The sequence below is a fragment of the Phyllobates terribilis genome, unplaced genomic scaffold (genome assembly GCF_046119375.1).
Source record: "Phyllobates terribilis strain yellow unplaced genomic scaffold, ASM4611937v1 Scaffold_8__6_contigs__length_399053987, whole genome shotgun sequence".
Lineage (NCBI taxonomy): Eukaryota > Metazoa > Chordata > Amphibia > Anura > Dendrobatidae > Phyllobates > Phyllobates terribilis.
Window position 1 is genome coordinate 348,576,787 of NW_027362768.1, and position 16,781 is coordinate 348,593,567.

Genomic DNA, 16,781 nt, shown 5'->3' on the forward strand with positions numbered 1-16,781 from the left:
GGACCAGGCTTATCAGGAAATCTCCTGTGAAACGCTCTGATAAGTCTGGACGCGGAAACATCATCTGACCTCACCCAAGAGTTATCCTCGGGTCCGAAAACTTTCCAGGCCACAAGATACTGCAAACTACCTCTATACCGTCTAGAGTCAAGGATGCGAGAAATTTCATATTCCCCGTCCTCCACCACCGGAGGAACAGAGGCAGAGGCGTCACCATCCGACACAACAGCTTTTTTTAACAGAGAGACATGAAAGACCGGATTAATTCTCCAGGAGGTAGGAACCTCCAACCTAACAGCAGATTGGTTGACAACCTGAAGCACCTTAAACGGCCCTACAAACTTGGGACCCAATTTCTTAGAAGGGATCCTTAACCGCAGATTCCTAGAGGACAACCAAACCATGTCACCAACAGCGAACAAAACCTCCTGTCGTTTCCTATCAAAGTAGTCTTTAGATTTTCTGTTGGCCTCCTGAAGATTACCACGCACATCCGTCCAAACTCTTTCCAAATCACCGGAAAAATTCTCCTCCTCAGGCACGGCAGATCCCAACTTGGAGAACGACCCAAACGACGGATGTCTCCCAGAACAACAAAAAAGGCGAACAACCAGCAGAAGAAGATGTATGATTGTTCAGAGCAAATTCGGCAAGTGGCAGAAACTCAGACCACCCCTCTTGATTGTCTGCCACAAAACAACGCAAGAACTGCTCAACATCCTGGTTTTTCCTTTCTGTCTGGCCATTAGATTCAGGATGATATCCGGACGAAAACGACAAATGAATTCCCAACCTGTCACAAAAGGCACGCCAAAAACGAGCCACGAACTGAGGACCCCTATCAGAAACAATGTCAGTCGGAACGCCATGAAGTCTGACAATTTCCTTGACAAAGGCCTTAGCGAGAGTTTTAGCGCAGGGCAGTTTGACGAAGGGAACCAAGTGACACATCTTGCTAAAACGGTCCACGACCACCCAGATGACAGTAAAACCCTCAGAGGGGGGAAGGTCAGTTATAAAGTCCATAGCCAAATGTGTCCAAGGAGCACTGGGGACCTCCAAAGGACAAAGCAACCCCGCAGCAGGAGTATGTGAGGACTTAGATCTAGCACATATAGTACATTGGCGCACCCACTTAATGACTTCCTTCTGCCATCCAGGCCACCAAAAACTGCGACCCACCAGTCTCTTGGTCTCAGAGATTCCGGGATGACCTGCCAACCGAGATTCGTGACACTCAACAAACAAATCTCTCCTAAAGGTCCCAGGCACAAACAACCTCCCATGAGGAGTGTTAGATGGGGCATTCTCCTGAGCTTTAAGAATCTCATCTTCCAAAACGGAGTCTAAAGCAGCTATCACAACACCTTCTTGTAAAATGTTTTCCTCTTTCTCAGCACCGACTATGGGAGAAAAACTGCGAGACAAGGCATCCGCCTTAACATTCTTAGTACCAGGGATGTAAGTAACGGAGAAATTAAACCGCGAGAAAAACAGTGCCCACCTAGCCTGACGGGCATTCAGGCGCTTGGCAGCGTCAAGATATATCAGATTTTTATGATCCGTAAGAACCTGAACGGGAAATTCAGCACCTTCCAAGAAGTGGCGCCAGTGTTCAAATGCGAGTTTAATAGCCAATAATTCCCGATTACCAATATCGTAATTTAATTCAGTCTCCGAAAATTTTTTTGAAAAAAAGGCACAGGGATGTAATCCATCCCCGTTATCCTGAGACAATACTGCGCCAACCCCCACAGAGGAAGCATCAACCTCAACCAAAAACGGCCTAGTAACATCAGGCTGCATAAGGATGGGAGCAGAGGTGAACCTCTCCTTGAGATACACAAAAGCTTCAATGGCCTCAGAAGACCACTGAACCGCATCAGCACCTTTCCTGGTGAGATCAGTCAGAGGTTTGACAATACTAGAAAAATTTTTTATGAATTTTCTATAGTAATTGGCGAAACCCAAAAACCTCTGTATCGATTTCAAACCAATAGGCCTAGGCCATTCCTGCACAGCCTGAACCTTAACCGGATCCATCTCAAAACCTTTGCTGGAGATAATGTAGCCCAAAAAACTAATTCTCTGTACAGCGAACTCACATTTCTCCAGCTTAGCAAAAAGCGAATTGTCCATTAATAACTGTAATACCTCACGCACGCTCCGCCAATGAGACTCCAGATCTGGCGAATAAATCAAAATGTCATCCAAATACACAACCACATTTTTACCGATCAAAGGTCTAAGGATGTCATTAATCAGATTCTGAAAAAATGCAGGAGCATTAGTAAGACCAAAAGGCATAACCAGATTCTCAAAATGACCCACAGGAGTGTTAAAAGCAGTCTTCCATTCATCACCCTCCTTCATGCGCAACAGATTGTATGCCCCCTTAAGGTCAATTTTAGAGAACCACTTGGCCCCCAATAACTGGTTAAACAGATCAGGAATCAATGGCAGTGGGTAAGGATTGCGTACCGTAATTTTGTTAATCTCACGAAAATCCAGACAAGGACGTAAACCGCCGTCCTTTTTTTTTACAAAAAAAAATCCAACCGCCACAGGAGACTTAGAGGGCCTAATGTGACCGGCGGCCAAACTTGTCTGTATGTATTCCTCCAAAGCCTTCCTCTCAGGAATAGTAAGGTTAAATAAACGACTTTTAGGAAGAGTCGCTCCAGGGACAAATTCAATAGAACAATCATAGTCTCTATGGGGAGGCAAAACCTGCGATTCTTTCTCAGAAAAAACTCTCCAAAAATCCTGAATAGGAACTGGCAATTCTCCCCTATCCAAAGCTGCAATACGCCCGTTACAACACTTGTCATAACATTTATGGCTCCAGGATTTAATTTCACTGGTAGACCAATCCAGTACAGGATTGTGAAATTTTAACCAGGGCAAACCCAATATTACTGGAGAAGGCAAGTTATTCAACACTACCAAATCCAATTTCTCATGGTGAACACCATTAATAGTGAGAGGAAATTCACTGACCTTGAGAGTAATATTCTTCAAAGGGGAGCCATCCACAGAAACCACAGCAATGGGGGATGATAAAGGTTCAGGTTTTAAATTGAGTTTTTCCACGAATCCCCCATCAATTACATTCAGTGTAGACCCGCAATCAACAAACACCCGAAATTCCATTAATTTTTCCTGAGCAATCGTGGAAGCAGCTAAAAATATACCCTTGGAATTTAAACAGGCAATACGGGCGTGACTGACCATTTTTTTTTCTTTCTTCATACGAAGCTCACAGCCTTTAATCAAATGACCAGATTTCCCGCAATAGAAACACAAGCCTTCTGAAAAACGACGGTGTTTTTCTTGAGAGCGAGGTGCCACCGATCCAATCTCCATCGGTTCACCACTGTTAGTACACACATTATCATAACCAGAAACTGACATAGCAGAGGATTTGCTCTCATTAACCCTAGCACGCAGTCTTCTATCCACCCGTATAGCTAATTGCATAGCCTGTTGCAAATCCTCAGGTGTAGGATAAGCAATTAGCAGGTCTTTAACCCTTTCACAGAGCCCAGCAAGAAATAGACTTTTCAGAGCAGAATCGTTCCACCCTGTTTGAGTGGACCAACGACGAAAATGTGTACAATATTTTTCCATATTACCTGATCCTTGTTTTAAACGTCTCAACTCAGTCTCAGCTGATGCCACACGGTCAGGATCATCATATAATAGTCCTAAAGCAGAAAAAAAACTATCCACTGATCTGAAGCATGTATCACTAGGTTGCAAAGAAAAGGCCCACTCCTGAGGCTCTTTGCGCAAAAGTGACATTATGAACCCTACGCGCTGGGATTCATCCCCAGAGGACTTGGGTCTCAAACGAAAATACAATAAGCAAGCATTTTTAAATGAAAAAAATTCTCGATGTTCACCAAAAAATAAATCCGGCAAACATACCTTAGGCTCCAAGAAATATGCTCCAGGACAGTTACTCACGTGCTGACGGAGCTCGGCCACTTCCAGAGAGAGTCCCTGCAGGTGTTTAGCCAAATCCTGAACCGACACCATGATGGAACAAAAAAAAATCTTTCCTTAGAGAATTTACAGGCTGGACTTACTGTTATGTTCTGCTACCAAAGCTAAGGAAAGAGAGGAGATCTGTCCCTACTATAGGACTCAGCTGAATCCCTACGATGTAACAGGGAACCTGATCCTGCGATCAGACCTGCTAAAGTCCTAATCTAGTCTGTACGAAGACCTATAGATGTGGGGAGGGAATCCCTACAAGTACTAAGGACTGGGAGGAATATGGGACACCTCCTAACAGAAATAGTAGCAGACAGAAGAACAAACAAAATAGATAGAACAAAGAGGTCCGTAGACCAAGCAAATTAACAGAGTAGATACAGAGCACAGGCTAGCTAGAAAGTAGATATACAATGAAGTCCAGCAAAGCCAGAAGGGCGGAGCAGGATAAAATAGGCCAACAAGGTCATGTGACCAGCAAAGGAAAAAAAACCTAACAGCAAGGTTCTAACAGTTGAGGGTACTGTGCTAAAAGAGGTGGAGTTATGCAGATCTAAAACGCGTGGATTGCAGCAGCAGCAAGCCGAAAAGTGCAGGCATGTGAGGGATCTAGAGGTTGACAGCATGTCTTCTTAACGGGAGTCCAGGTGGCCATCTCCACAAATGGACTTTTCAGAATCCTTGGGTGGCACCGTAGTCGGAAACCAATTCTGGTTATCGCTTCTCGGCCTTTTGGCTAAGATCAAGTGTAGTATCTGTTCTTATCAGTTTAATATCTGATACGTCCCCTATCTGGGGACCATATATTAAATGGATTTTTAGAACAGGGAGATGGAAAAAGAGCTTGCTCTGTCCACTCCACGCATTGACCTGGTATTGCAGTATCTCCAGGACCGGTGCACCCCTTCTTTAATGCAGTTTCTAAAATCAGAAAGAATTGAATTCAATGCTTTTTGTTCATTTGGCTTGTTTGTCGGATTTTGGGATGGACTCTTTGGCTTTGCTTTTCTTCTCCTCATTGGATTTTTCATGTTAAAAGTTGCAGAAGCCAGATGACAAGCTCATTTTGGTTCAACTTCAGCAACTGTGCATTGCATTGCCATGTAATGTAATGCAATGCTATCTATCTAGCTCTCCCTCTATACTTCCTTTCGGATAAACAGACATATTAGGCAAGCATTTTGGAGCTTTCACCTAAATAACTACAGGTGGTGAGATAAGCTGCACAATATAATTGACCTTTCAGTATATTGTTGCACACACACCATCTATTTAGCAAATGCCCTTGTTATCAACAGCAGCCTTTTAAACTCACCTGAGCTAACAGGTATGTGAGCTGGTTACTCTGCTGCGCTTAAAATTTCTTTTTTGGTTTGCTACAATGCCTTTTCTGAAACGTTGTCTCCCTCTGCTGGAACACTGACTTCTTTCATTTAATGCCTGCAGACTATAAAAGAGAAACCAACCCAAAAAGTTTGGTTGATTAGTCTGTGGCATTCTTTTAAACTGTTGCTTATGGCGGTCTCTGTGAGCTTCTCAGTGACATTCAGCCATCCAGGTATCCCGCCTGCAGTAGACGGAATGTGGCAATGGAACGCTGGCTGCGCGTGTCATAATAGGCTCTGAGCCTTTATATACCTGCGCACAGCAGCAGCCACCTTCAGTCTGCTGCTGGACAGCCAGCAGCAGCAGCAGCAGGAGAGGTAATTAATCAGCAACCCTCCTGCTAAGGGTAGACAGCTGCTCGTTCCACCCCCCCCCCCGCCTTAATTGGTTCTCCTCTCTTACAACGGTGTTGAGGCGGGTGGGAACAGCCGGGGGTTGAGGGTACTGTGCTAAAAGAGGTGGAGTTATGCAGATCTAAAACGCGTGGATTGCAGCAGCAGCAAGCCGAAAAGTGCAGGCATGTGAGGGATCTAGAGGTTGACAGCATGTCTTCTTAACGGGAGTCCAGGTGGCCATCTCCACAAATGGACTTTTCAGAATCCTTGGGTGGCACCGTAGTCGGAAACCAATTCTGGTTATCGCTTCTCGGCCTTTTGGCTAAGATCAAGTGTAGTATCTGTTCTTATCAGTTTAATATCTGATACGTCCCCTATCTGGGGACCATATATTAAATGGATTTTTAGAACAGGGAGATGGAAAAAGAGCTTGCTCTGTCCACTCCACGCATTGACCTGGTATTGCAGTATCTCCAGGACCGGTGCACCCCTTCTTTAATGCAGTTTCTAAACTCAGAAAGAATTGAATTCAATGCTTTTTGTTCATTTGGCTTGTTTGTCGGATTTTGGGATGGACTCTTTGGCTTTGCTTTTCTTCTCCTCATTGGATTTTTCATGTTAAAAGTTGCAGAAGCCAGATGACAAGCTCATTTTGGTTCAACTTCAGCAACTGTGCATTGCATTGCCATGTAATGTAATGCAATGCTATCTATCTAGCTCTCCCTCTATACTTCCTTTCGGATAAACAGACATATTAGGCAAGCATTTTGGAGCTTTCACCTAAATAACTACAGGTGGTGAGATAAGCTGCACAATATAATTGACCTTTCAGTATATTGTTGCACACACACCATTTATTTAGCAAATGCCCTTGTTATCAACAGCAGCCTTTTAAACTCACCTGAGCTAACAGGTATGTGAGCTGGTTACTCTGCTGCGCTTAAAATTTCTTTTTTGGTTTGCTACAATGCCTTTTCTGAAACGTTGTCTCCCTCTGCTGGAACACTGACTTCTTTCATTTAATGCCTGCAGACTATAAAAGAGAAACCAACCCAAAAAGTTTGGTTGATTAGTCTGTGGCATTCTTTTAAACTGTTGCTTATGGCGGTCTCTGTGAGCTTCTCAGTGACATTCAGCCATCCAGGTATCCCGCCTGCAGTAGACGGAATGTGGCAATGGAACGCTGGCTGCGCGTGTCATAATAGGCTCTGAGCCTTTATATACCTGCGCACAGCAGCAGCCACCTTCAGTCTGCTGCTGGACAGCCAGCAGCAGCAGCAGCAGCAGGAGAGGTAATTAATCAGCAACCCTCCTGCTAAGGGTAGACAGCTGCTCGTTCCACCCCCCCCCCCGCCTTAATTGGTTCTCCTCCCTTCCAACGGTGTTGAGGCAGGTGGGAACAGCCGGGGGTTGATGTTATGTTCTGCTACCAAAGCTAAGGAAAGAGAGGAGATCTGTCCCTACTATAGGACTCAGCTGAATCCCTACGATGTAACAGGGAACCTGATCCTGCGATCAGACCTGCTAAAGTCCTAATCTAGTCTGTACGAAGACCTATAGATGTGGGGAGGGAATCCCTACAAGTACTAAGGACTGGGAGGAATATGGGACACCTCCTAACAGAAATAGTAGCAGACAGAAGAACAAACAAAATAGATAGAACAAAGAGGTCCGTAGACCAAGCAAATTAACAGAGTAGATACAGAGCACAGGCTAGCTAGAAAGTAGATATACAATGAAGTCCAGCAAAGCCAGAAGGGCGGAGCAGGATAAAATAGGCCAACAAGGTCATGTGACCAGCAAAGGAAAAAAAACCTAACAGCAAGGTTCTAACAGTACCCCCCCTTCTAAGAGGATCCTCCGGATCCCCTAGGACCAGGCTTATCAGGAAATCTCCTGTGAAACGCTCTGATAAGTCTGGACGCGGAAACATCATCTGACCTCACCCAAGAGTTATCCTCGGGTCCGAAAACTTTCCAGGCCACAAGATACTGCAAACTACCTCTATACCGTCTAGAGTCAAGGATGCGAGAAATTTCATATTCCCCGTCCTCCACCACCGGAGGAACAGAGGCAGAGGCGTCACCATCCGACACAACAGCTTTTTTTAACAGAGAGACATGAAAGACCGGATTAATTCTCCAGGAGGTAGGAACCTCCAACCTAACAGCAGATTGGTTGACAACCTGAAGCACCTTAAACGGCCCTACAAACTTGGGACCCAATTTCTTAGAAGGGATCCTTAACCGCAGATTCCTAGAGGACAACCAAACCATGTCACCAACAGCGAACAAAACCTCCTGTCGTTTCCTATCAAAGTAGTCTTTAGATTTTCTGTTGGCCTCCTGAAGATTACCACGCACATCCGTCCAAACTCTTTCCAAATCACCGGAAAAATTCTCCTCCTCAGGCACGGCAGATCCCAACTTGGAGAACGACCCAAACGACGGATGTCTCCCAGAACAACAAAAAAGGCGAACAACCAGCAGAAGAAGATGTATGATTGTTCAGAGCAAATTCGGCAAGTGGCAGAAACTCAGACCACCCCTCTTGATTGTCTGCCACAAAACAACGCAAGAACTGCTCAACATCCTGGTTTTTCCTTTCTGTCTGGCCATTAGATTCAGGATGATATCCGGACGAAAACGACAAATGAATTCCCAACCTGTCACAAAAGGCACGCCAAAAACGAGCCACGAACTGAGGACCCCTATCAGAAACAATGTCAGTCGGAACGCCATGAAGTCTGACAATTTCCTTGACAAAGGCCTTAGCGAGAGTTTTAGCGCAGGGCAGTTTGACGAAGGGAACCAAGTGACACATCTTGCTAAAACGGTCCACGACCACCCAGATGACAGTAAAACCCTCAGAGGGGGGAAGGTCAGTTATAAAGTCCATAGCCAAATGTGTCCAAGGAGCACTGGGGACCTCCAAAGGACAAAGCAACCCCGCAGCAGGAGTATGTGAGGACTTAGATCTAGCACATATAGTACATTGGCGCACCCACTTAATGACTTCCTTCTGCCATCCAGGCCACCAAAAACTGCGACCCACCAGTCTCTTGGTCTCAGAGATTCCGGGATGACCTGCCAACCGAGATTCGTGACACTCAACAAACAAATCTCTCCTAAAGGTCCCAGGCACAAACAACCTCCCATGAGGAGTGTTAGATGGGGCATTCTCCTGAGCTTTAAGAATCTCATCTTCCAAAACGGAGTCTAAAGCAGCTATCACAACACCTTCTTGTAAAATGTTTTCCTCTTTCTCAGCACCGACTATGGGAGAAAAACTGCGAGACAAGGCATCCGCCTTAACATTCTTAGTACCAGGGATGTAAGTAACGGAGAAATTAAACCGCGAGAAAAACAGTGCCCACCTAGCCTGACGGGCATTCAGGCGCTTGGCAGCGTCAAGATATATCAGATTTTTATGATCCGTAAGAACCTGAACGGGAAATTCAGCACCTTCCAAGAAGTGGCGCCAGTGTTCAAATGCGAGTTTAATAGCCAATAATTCCCGATTACCAATATCGTAATTCAATTCAGTCTCCGAAAATTTTTTTGAAAAAAAGGCACAGGGATGTAATCCATCCCCGTTATCCTGAGACAATACTGCGCCAACCCCCACAGAGGAAGCATCAACCTCAACCAAAAACGGCCTAGTAACATCAGGCTGCATAAGGATGGGAGCAGAGGTGAACCTCTCCTTGAGATACACAAAAGCTTCAATGGCCTCAGAAGACCACTGAACCGCATCAGCACCTTTCCTGGTGAGATCAGTCAGAGGTTTGACAATACTAGAAAAATTTTTTATGAATTTTCTATAGTAATTGGCGAAACCCAAAAACCTCTGTATCGATTTCAAACCAATAGGCCTAGGCCATTCCTGCACAGCCTGAACCTTAACCGGATCCATCTCAAAACCTTTGCTGGAGATAATGTAGCCCAAAAAACTAATTCTCTGTACAGCGAACTCACATTTCTCCAGCTTAGCAAAAAGCGAATTGTCCATTAATAACTGTAATACCTCACGCACGCTCCGCCAATGAGACTCCAGATCTGGCGAATAAATCAAAATGTCATCCAAATACACAACCACATTTTTACCGATCAAAGGTCTAAGGATGTCATTAATCAGATTCTGAAAAAATGCAGGAGCATTAGTAAGACCAAAAGGCATAACCAGATTCTCAAAATGACCCACAGGAGTGTTAAAAGCAGTCTTCCATTCATCACCCTCCTTCATGCGCAACAGATTGTATGCCCCCTTAAGGTCAATTTTAGAGAACCACTTGGCCCCCAATAACTGGTTAAACAGATCAGGAATCAATGGCAGTGGGTAAGGATTGCGTACCGTAATTTTGTTAATCTCACGAAAATCCAGACAAGGACGTAAACCGCCGTCCTTTTTTTTTACAAAAAAAAATCCAACCGCCACAGGAGACTTAGAGGGCCTAATGTGACCGGCGGCCAAACTTGTCTGTATGTATTCCTCCAAAGCCTTCCTCTCAGGAATAGTAAGGTTAAATAAACGACTTTTAGGAAGAGTCGCTCCAGGGACAAATTCAATAGAACAATCATAGTCTCTATGGGGAGGCAAAACCTGCGATTCTTTCTCAGAAAAAACTCTCCAAAAATCCTGAATAGGAACTGGCAATTCTCCCCTATCCAAAGCTGCAATACGCCCGTTACAACACTTGTCATAACATTTATGGCTCCAGGATTTAATTTCACTGGTAGACCAATCCAGTACAGGATTGTGAAATTTTAACCAGGGCAAACCCAATATTACTGGAGAAGGCAAGTTATTCAACACTACCAAATCCAATTTCTCATGGTGAACACCATTAATAGTGAGAGGAAATTCACTGACCTTGAGAGTAATATTCTTCAAAGGGGAGCCATCCACAGAAACCACAGCAATGGGGGATGATAAAGGTTCAGGTTTTAAATTGAGTTTTTCCACGAATCCCCCATCAATTACATTCAGTGTAGACCCGCAATCAACAAACACCCGAAATTCCATTAATTTTTCCTGAGCAATCGTGGAAGCAGCTAAAAATATACCCTTGGAATTTAAACAGGCAATACGGGCGTGACTGACCATTTTTTTTTCTTTCTTCATACGAAGCTCACAGCCTTTAATCAAATGACCAGATTTCCCGCAATAGAAACACAAGCCTTCTGAAAAACGACGGTGTTTTTCTTGAGAGCGAGGTGCCACCGATCCAATCTCCATCGGTTCACCACTGTTAGTACACACATTATCATAACCAGAAACTGACATAGCAGAGGATTTGCTCTCATTAACCCTAGCACGCAGTCTTCTATCCACCCGTATAGCTAATTGCATAGCCTGTTGCAAATCCTCAGGTGTAGGATAAGCAATTAGCAGGTCTTTAACCCTTTCACAGAGCCCAGCAAGAAATAGACTTTTCAGAGCAGAATCGTTCCACCCTGTTTGAGTGGACCAACGACGAAAATGTGTACAATATTTTTCCATATTACCTGATCCTTGTTTTAAACGTCTCAACTCAGTCTCAGCTGATGCCACACGGTCAGGATCATCATATAATAGTCCTAAAGCAGAAAAAAAACTATCCACTGATCTGAAGCATGTATCACTAGGTTGCAAAGAAAAGGCCCACTCCTGAGGCTCTTTGCGCAAAAGTGACATTATGAACCCTACGCGCTGGGATTCATCCCCAGAGGACTTGGGTCTCAAACGAAAATACAATAAGCAAGCATTTTTAAATGAAAAAAATTCTCGATGTTCACCAAAAAATAAATCCGGCAAACATACCTTAGGCTCCAAGAAATATGCTCCAGGACAGTTACTCACGTGCTGACGGAGCTCGGCCACTTCCAGAGAGAGTCCCTGCAGGTGTTTAGCCAAATCCTGAACCGACACCATGATGGAACAAAAAAAAATCTTTCCTTAGAGAATTTACAGGCTGGACTTACTGTTATGTTCTGCTACCAAAGCTAAGGAAAGAGAGGAGATCTGTCCCTACTATAGGACTCAGCTGAATCCCTACGATGTAACAGGGAACCTGATCCTGCGATCAGACCTGCTAAAGTCCTAATCTAGTCTGTACGAAGACCTATAGATGTGGGGAGGGAATCCCTACAAGTACTAAGGACTGGGAGGAATATGGGACACCTCCTAACAGAAATAGTAGCAGACAGAAGAACAAACAAAATAGATAGAACAAAGAGGTCCGTAGACCAAGCAAATTAACAGAGTAGATACAGAGCACAGGCTAGCTAGAAAGTAGATATACAATGAAGTCCAGCAAAGCCAGAAGGGCGGAGCAGGATAAAATAGGCCAACAAGGTCATGTGACCAGCAAAGGAAAAAAAACCTAACAGCAAGGTTCTAACAGTTGAGGGTACTGTGCTAAAAGAGGTGGAGTTATGCAGATCTAAAACGCGTGGATTGCAGCAGCAGCAAGCCGAAAAGTGCAGGCATGTGAGGGATCTAGAGGTTGACAGCATGTCTTCTTAACGGGAGTCCAGGTGGCCATCTCCACAAATGGACTTTTCAGAATCCTTGGGTGGCACCGTAGTCGGAAACCAATTCTGGTTATCGCTTCTCGGCCTTTTGGCTAAGATCAAGTGTAGTATCTGTTCTTATCAGTTTAATATCTGATACGTCCCCTATCTGGGGACCATATATTAAATGGATTTTTAGAACAGGGAGATGGAAAAAGAGCTTGCTCTGTCCACTCCACGCATTGACCTGGTATTGCAGTATCTCCAGGACCGGTGCACCCCTTCTTTAATGCAGTTTCTAAAATCAGAAAGAATTGAATTCAATGCTTTTTGTTCATTTGGCTTGTTTGTCGGATTTTGGGATGGACTCTTTGGCTTTGCTTTTCTTCTCCTCATTGGATTTTTCATGTTAAAAGTTGCAGAAGCCAGATGACAAGCTCATTTTGGTTCAACTTCAGCAACTGTGCATTGCATTGCCATGTAATGTAATGCAATGCTATCTATCTAGCTCTCCCTCTATACTTCCTTTCGGATAAACAGACATATTAGGCAAGCATTTTGGAGCTTTCACCTAAATAACTACAGGTGGTGAGATAAGCTGCACAATATAATTGACCTTTCAGTATATTGTTGCACACACACCATCTATTTAGCAAATGCCCTTGTTATCAACAGCAGCCTTTTAAACTCACCTGAGCTAACAGGTATGTGAGCTGGTTACTCTGCTGCGCTTAAAATTTCTTTTTTGGTTTGCTACAATGCCTTTTCTGAAACGTTGTCTCCCTCTGCTGGAACACTGACTTCTTTCATTTAATGCCTGCAGACTATAAAAGAGAAACCAACCCAAAAAGTTTGGTTGATTAGTCTGTGGCATTCTTTTAAACTGTTGCTTATGGCGGTCTCTGTGAGCTTCTCAGTGACATTCAGCCATCCAGGTATCCCGCCTGCAGTAGACGGAATGTGGCAATGGAACGCTGGCTGCGCGTGTCATAATAGGCTCTGAGCCTTTATATACCTGCGCACAGCAGCAGCCACCTTCAGTCTGCTGCTGGACAGCCAGCAGCAGCAGCAGCAGGAGAGGTAATTAATCAGCAACCCTCCTGCTAAGGGTAGACAGCTGCTCGTTCCACCCCCCCCCCCGCCTTAATTGGTTCTCCTCTCTTACAACGGTGTTGAGGCGGGTGGGAACAGCCGGGGGTTGAGGGTACTGTGCTAAAAGAGGTGGAGTTATGCAGATCTAAAACGCGTGGATTGCAGCAGCAGCAAGCCGAAAAGTGCAGGCATGTGAGGGATCTAGAGGTTGACAGCATGTCTTCTTAACGGGAGTCCAGGTGGCCATCTCCACAAATGGACTTTTCAGAATCCTTGGGTGGCACCGTAGTCGGAAACCAATTCTGGTTATCGCTTCTCGGCCTTTTGGCTAAGATCAAGTGTAGTATCTGTTCTTATCAGTTTAATATCTGATACGTCCCCTATCTGGGGACCATATATTAAATGGATTTTTAGAACAGGGAGATGGAAAAAGAGCTTGCTCTGTCCACTCCACGCATTGACCTGGTATTGCAGTATCTCCAGGACCGGTGCACCCCTTCTTTAATGCAGTTTCTAAACTCAGAAAGAATTGAATTCAATGCTTTTTGTTCATTTGGCTTGTTTGTCGGATTTTGGGATGGACTCTTTGGCTTTGCTTTTCTTCTCCTCATTGGATTTTTCATGTTAAAAGTTGCAGAAGCCAGATGACAAGCTCATTTTGGTTCAACTTCAGCAACTGTGCATTGCATTGCCATGTAATGTAATGCAATGCTATCTATCTAGCTCTCCCTCTATACTTCCTTTCGGATAAACAGACATATTAGGCAAGCATTTTGGAGCTTTCACCTAAATAACTACAGGTGGTGAGATAAGCTGCACAATATAATTGACCTTTCAGTATATTGTTGCACACACACCATCTATTTAGCAAATGCCCTTGTTATCAACAGCAGCCTTTTAAACTCACCTGAGCTAACAGGTATGTGAGCTGGTTACTCTGCTGCGCTTAAAATTTCTTTTTTGGTTTGCTACAATGCCTTTTCTGAAACGTTGTCTCCCTCTGCTGGAACACTGACTTCTTTCATTTAATGCCTGCAGACTATAAAAGAGAAACCAACCCAAAAAGTTTGGTTGATTAGTCTGTGGCATTCTTTTAAACTGTTGCTTATGGCGGTCTCTGTGAGCTTCTCAGTGACATTCAGCCATCCAGGTATCCCGCCTGCAGTAGACGGAATGTGGCAATGGAACGCTGGCTGCGCGTGTCATAATAGGCTCTGAGCCTTTATATACCTGCGCACAGCAGCAGCCACCTTCAGTCTGCTGCTGGACAGCCAGCAGCAGCAGCAGCAGGAGAGGTAATTAATCAGCAACCCTCCTGCTAAGGGTAGACAGCTGCTCGTTCCACCCCCCCCCCCCCGCCTTAATTGGTTCTCCTCCCTTCCAACGGTGTTGAGGCGGGTGGGAACAGCCGGGGGTTGAGGGTACTGTGCTAAAAGAGGTGGAGTTATGCAGATCTAAAACGCGTGGATTGTAGCAGCAGCAAGCCGAAAAGTGCAGGCATGTGAGGGATCTAGAGGTTGACAGCATGTCTTCTTAACGGGAGTCCAGGTGGCCATCTCCACAAATGGACTTTTCAGAATCCTTGGGTGGCACCGTAGTCGGAAACCAATTCTGGTTATCGCTTCTCGGCCTTTTGGCTAAGATCAAGTGTACTATCTGTTCTTATCAGTTTAATATCTGATACGTCCCCTATCTGGGGACCATATATTAAATGGATTTTTAGAACAGGGAGATGGAAAAAGAGCTTGCTCTGTCCACTCCACGCATTGACCTGGTATTGCAGTATCTCCAGGACCGGTGCACCCCTTCTTTAATGCAGTTTCTAAAATCAGAAAGAATTGAATTCAATGCTTTTTGTTCATTTGGCTTGTTTGTCGGATTTTGGGATGGACTCTTTGGCTTTGCTTTTCTTCTCCTCATTGGATTTTTCATGTTAAAAGTTGCAGAAGCCAGATGACAAGCTCATTTTGGTTCAACTTCAGCAACTGTGCATTGCATTGCCATGTAATGTAATGCAATGCTATCTATCTAGCTCTCCCTCTATACTTCCTTTTGGATAAACAGACATATTAGGCAAGCATTTTGGAGCTTTCACCTAAATAACTACAGGTGGTGAGATAAGCTGCACAATATAATTGACCTTTCAGTATATTGTTGCACACACACCATCTATTTAGCAAATGCCCTTGTTATCAACAGCAGCCTTTTAAACTCACCTGAGCTAACAGGTATGTGAGCTGGTTACTCTGCTGCGCTTAAAATTTCTTTTTTGGTTTGCTACAATGCCTTTTCTGAAACGTTGTCTCCCTCTGCTGGAACACTGACTTCTTTCATTTAATGCCTGCAGACTATAAAAGAGAAACCAACCCAAAAAGTTTGGTTGATTAGTCTGTGGCATTCTTTTAAACTGTTGCTTATGGCGGTCTCTGTGAGCTTCTCAGTGACATTCAGCCATCCAGGTATCCCGCCTGCAGTAGACGAAATGTGGCAATGGAACGCTGGCTGCGCGTGTCATAATAGGCTCTGAGCCTTTATATACCTGCGCACAGCAGCAGCCACCTTCAGTCTGCTGCTGGACAGCCAGCAGCAGCAGCAGCAGGAGAGGTAATTAATCAGCAACCCTCCTGCTAAGGGTAGACAGCTGCTCGTTCCACCCCCCCCCGCCTTAATTGGTTCTCCTCCCTTCCAACGGTGTTGAGGCGGGTGGGAACAGCCGGGGGTTGAGGGTACTGTGCTAAAAGAGGTGGAGTTATGCAGATCTAAAACGCGTGGATTGCAGCAGCAGCAAGCCGAAAAGTGCAGGCATGTGAGGGATCTAGAGGTTGACAGCATGTCTTCTTAACGGGAGTCCAGGTGGCCATCTCCACAAATGGACTTTTCAGAATCCTTGGGTGGCACCGTAGTCGGAAACCAATTCTGGTTATCGCTTCTCGGCCTTTTGGCTAAGATCAAGTGTAGTATCTGTTCTTATCAGTTTAATATCTGATACGTCCCCTATCTGGGGACCATATATTAAATGGATTTTTAGAACAGGGAGATGGAAAAAGAGCTTGCTCTGTCCACTCCACGCATTGACCTGGTATTGCAGTATCTCCAGGACCGGTGCACCCCTTCTTTAATGCAGTTTCTAAAATCAGAAAGAATTGAATTCAATGCTTTTTGTTCATTTGGCTTGTTTGTCGGATTTTGGGATGGACTCTTTGGCTTTGCTTTTCTTCTCCTCATTGGATTTTTCATGTTAAAAGTTGCAGAAGCCAGATGACAAGCTCATTTTGGTTCAACTTCAGCAACTGTGCATTGCATTGCCATGTAATGTAATGCAATGCTATCTATCTAGCTCTCCCTCTATACTTCCTTTTGGATAAACAGACATATTAGGCAAGCATTTTGGAGCTTTCACCTAAATAACTACAGGTGGTGAGATAAGCTGCACAATATAATTGACCTTTCAGTATATTGTTGCACACACACCATC

At 44.6% G+C, this 16,781-nt stretch overlaps 6 non-coding genes across 6 annotated transcripts; all 6 read left to right on the forward strand.

Moving 5' to 3' along the window:
- Positions 1-4,715: 4,715 nt before the first annotated feature.
- Positions 4,716-4,906, forward strand: LOC141159128 (U2 spliceosomal RNA). Its single transcript, XR_012249142.1, has one exon. It is a non-coding gene; the product is annotated as a U2 spliceosomal RNA (small nuclear RNA).
- Positions 4,907-6,022: 1,116 nt separating this feature from the next.
- LOC141159129 (U2 spliceosomal RNA) lies at positions 6,023-6,213 on the forward strand. Its single transcript, XR_012249143.1, has one exon. It is a non-coding gene; the product is annotated as a U2 spliceosomal RNA (small nuclear RNA).
- Positions 6,214-12,307: 6,094 nt separating this feature from the next.
- LOC141159130 (U2 spliceosomal RNA) lies at positions 12,308-12,498 on the forward strand. Its single transcript, XR_012249144.1, has one exon. It is a non-coding gene; the product is annotated as a U2 spliceosomal RNA (small nuclear RNA).
- Positions 12,499-13,614: 1,116 nt separating this feature from the next.
- LOC141159132 (U2 spliceosomal RNA) lies at positions 13,615-13,805 on the forward strand. Its single transcript, XR_012249145.1, has one exon. It is a non-coding gene; the product is annotated as a U2 spliceosomal RNA (small nuclear RNA).
- Positions 13,806-14,923: 1,118 nt separating this feature from the next.
- LOC141159851 (U2 spliceosomal RNA) lies at positions 14,924-15,114 on the forward strand. The gene has a single exon (XR_012249845.1). It is a non-coding gene; the product is annotated as a U2 spliceosomal RNA (small nuclear RNA).
- Positions 15,115-16,228: 1,114 nt separating this feature from the next.
- Positions 16,229-16,419, forward strand: LOC141159134 (U2 spliceosomal RNA). Its single transcript, XR_012249147.1, has one exon. It is a non-coding gene; the product is annotated as a U2 spliceosomal RNA (small nuclear RNA).
- The last annotated feature ends 362 nt before the right edge of the window (positions 16,420-16,781 follow it).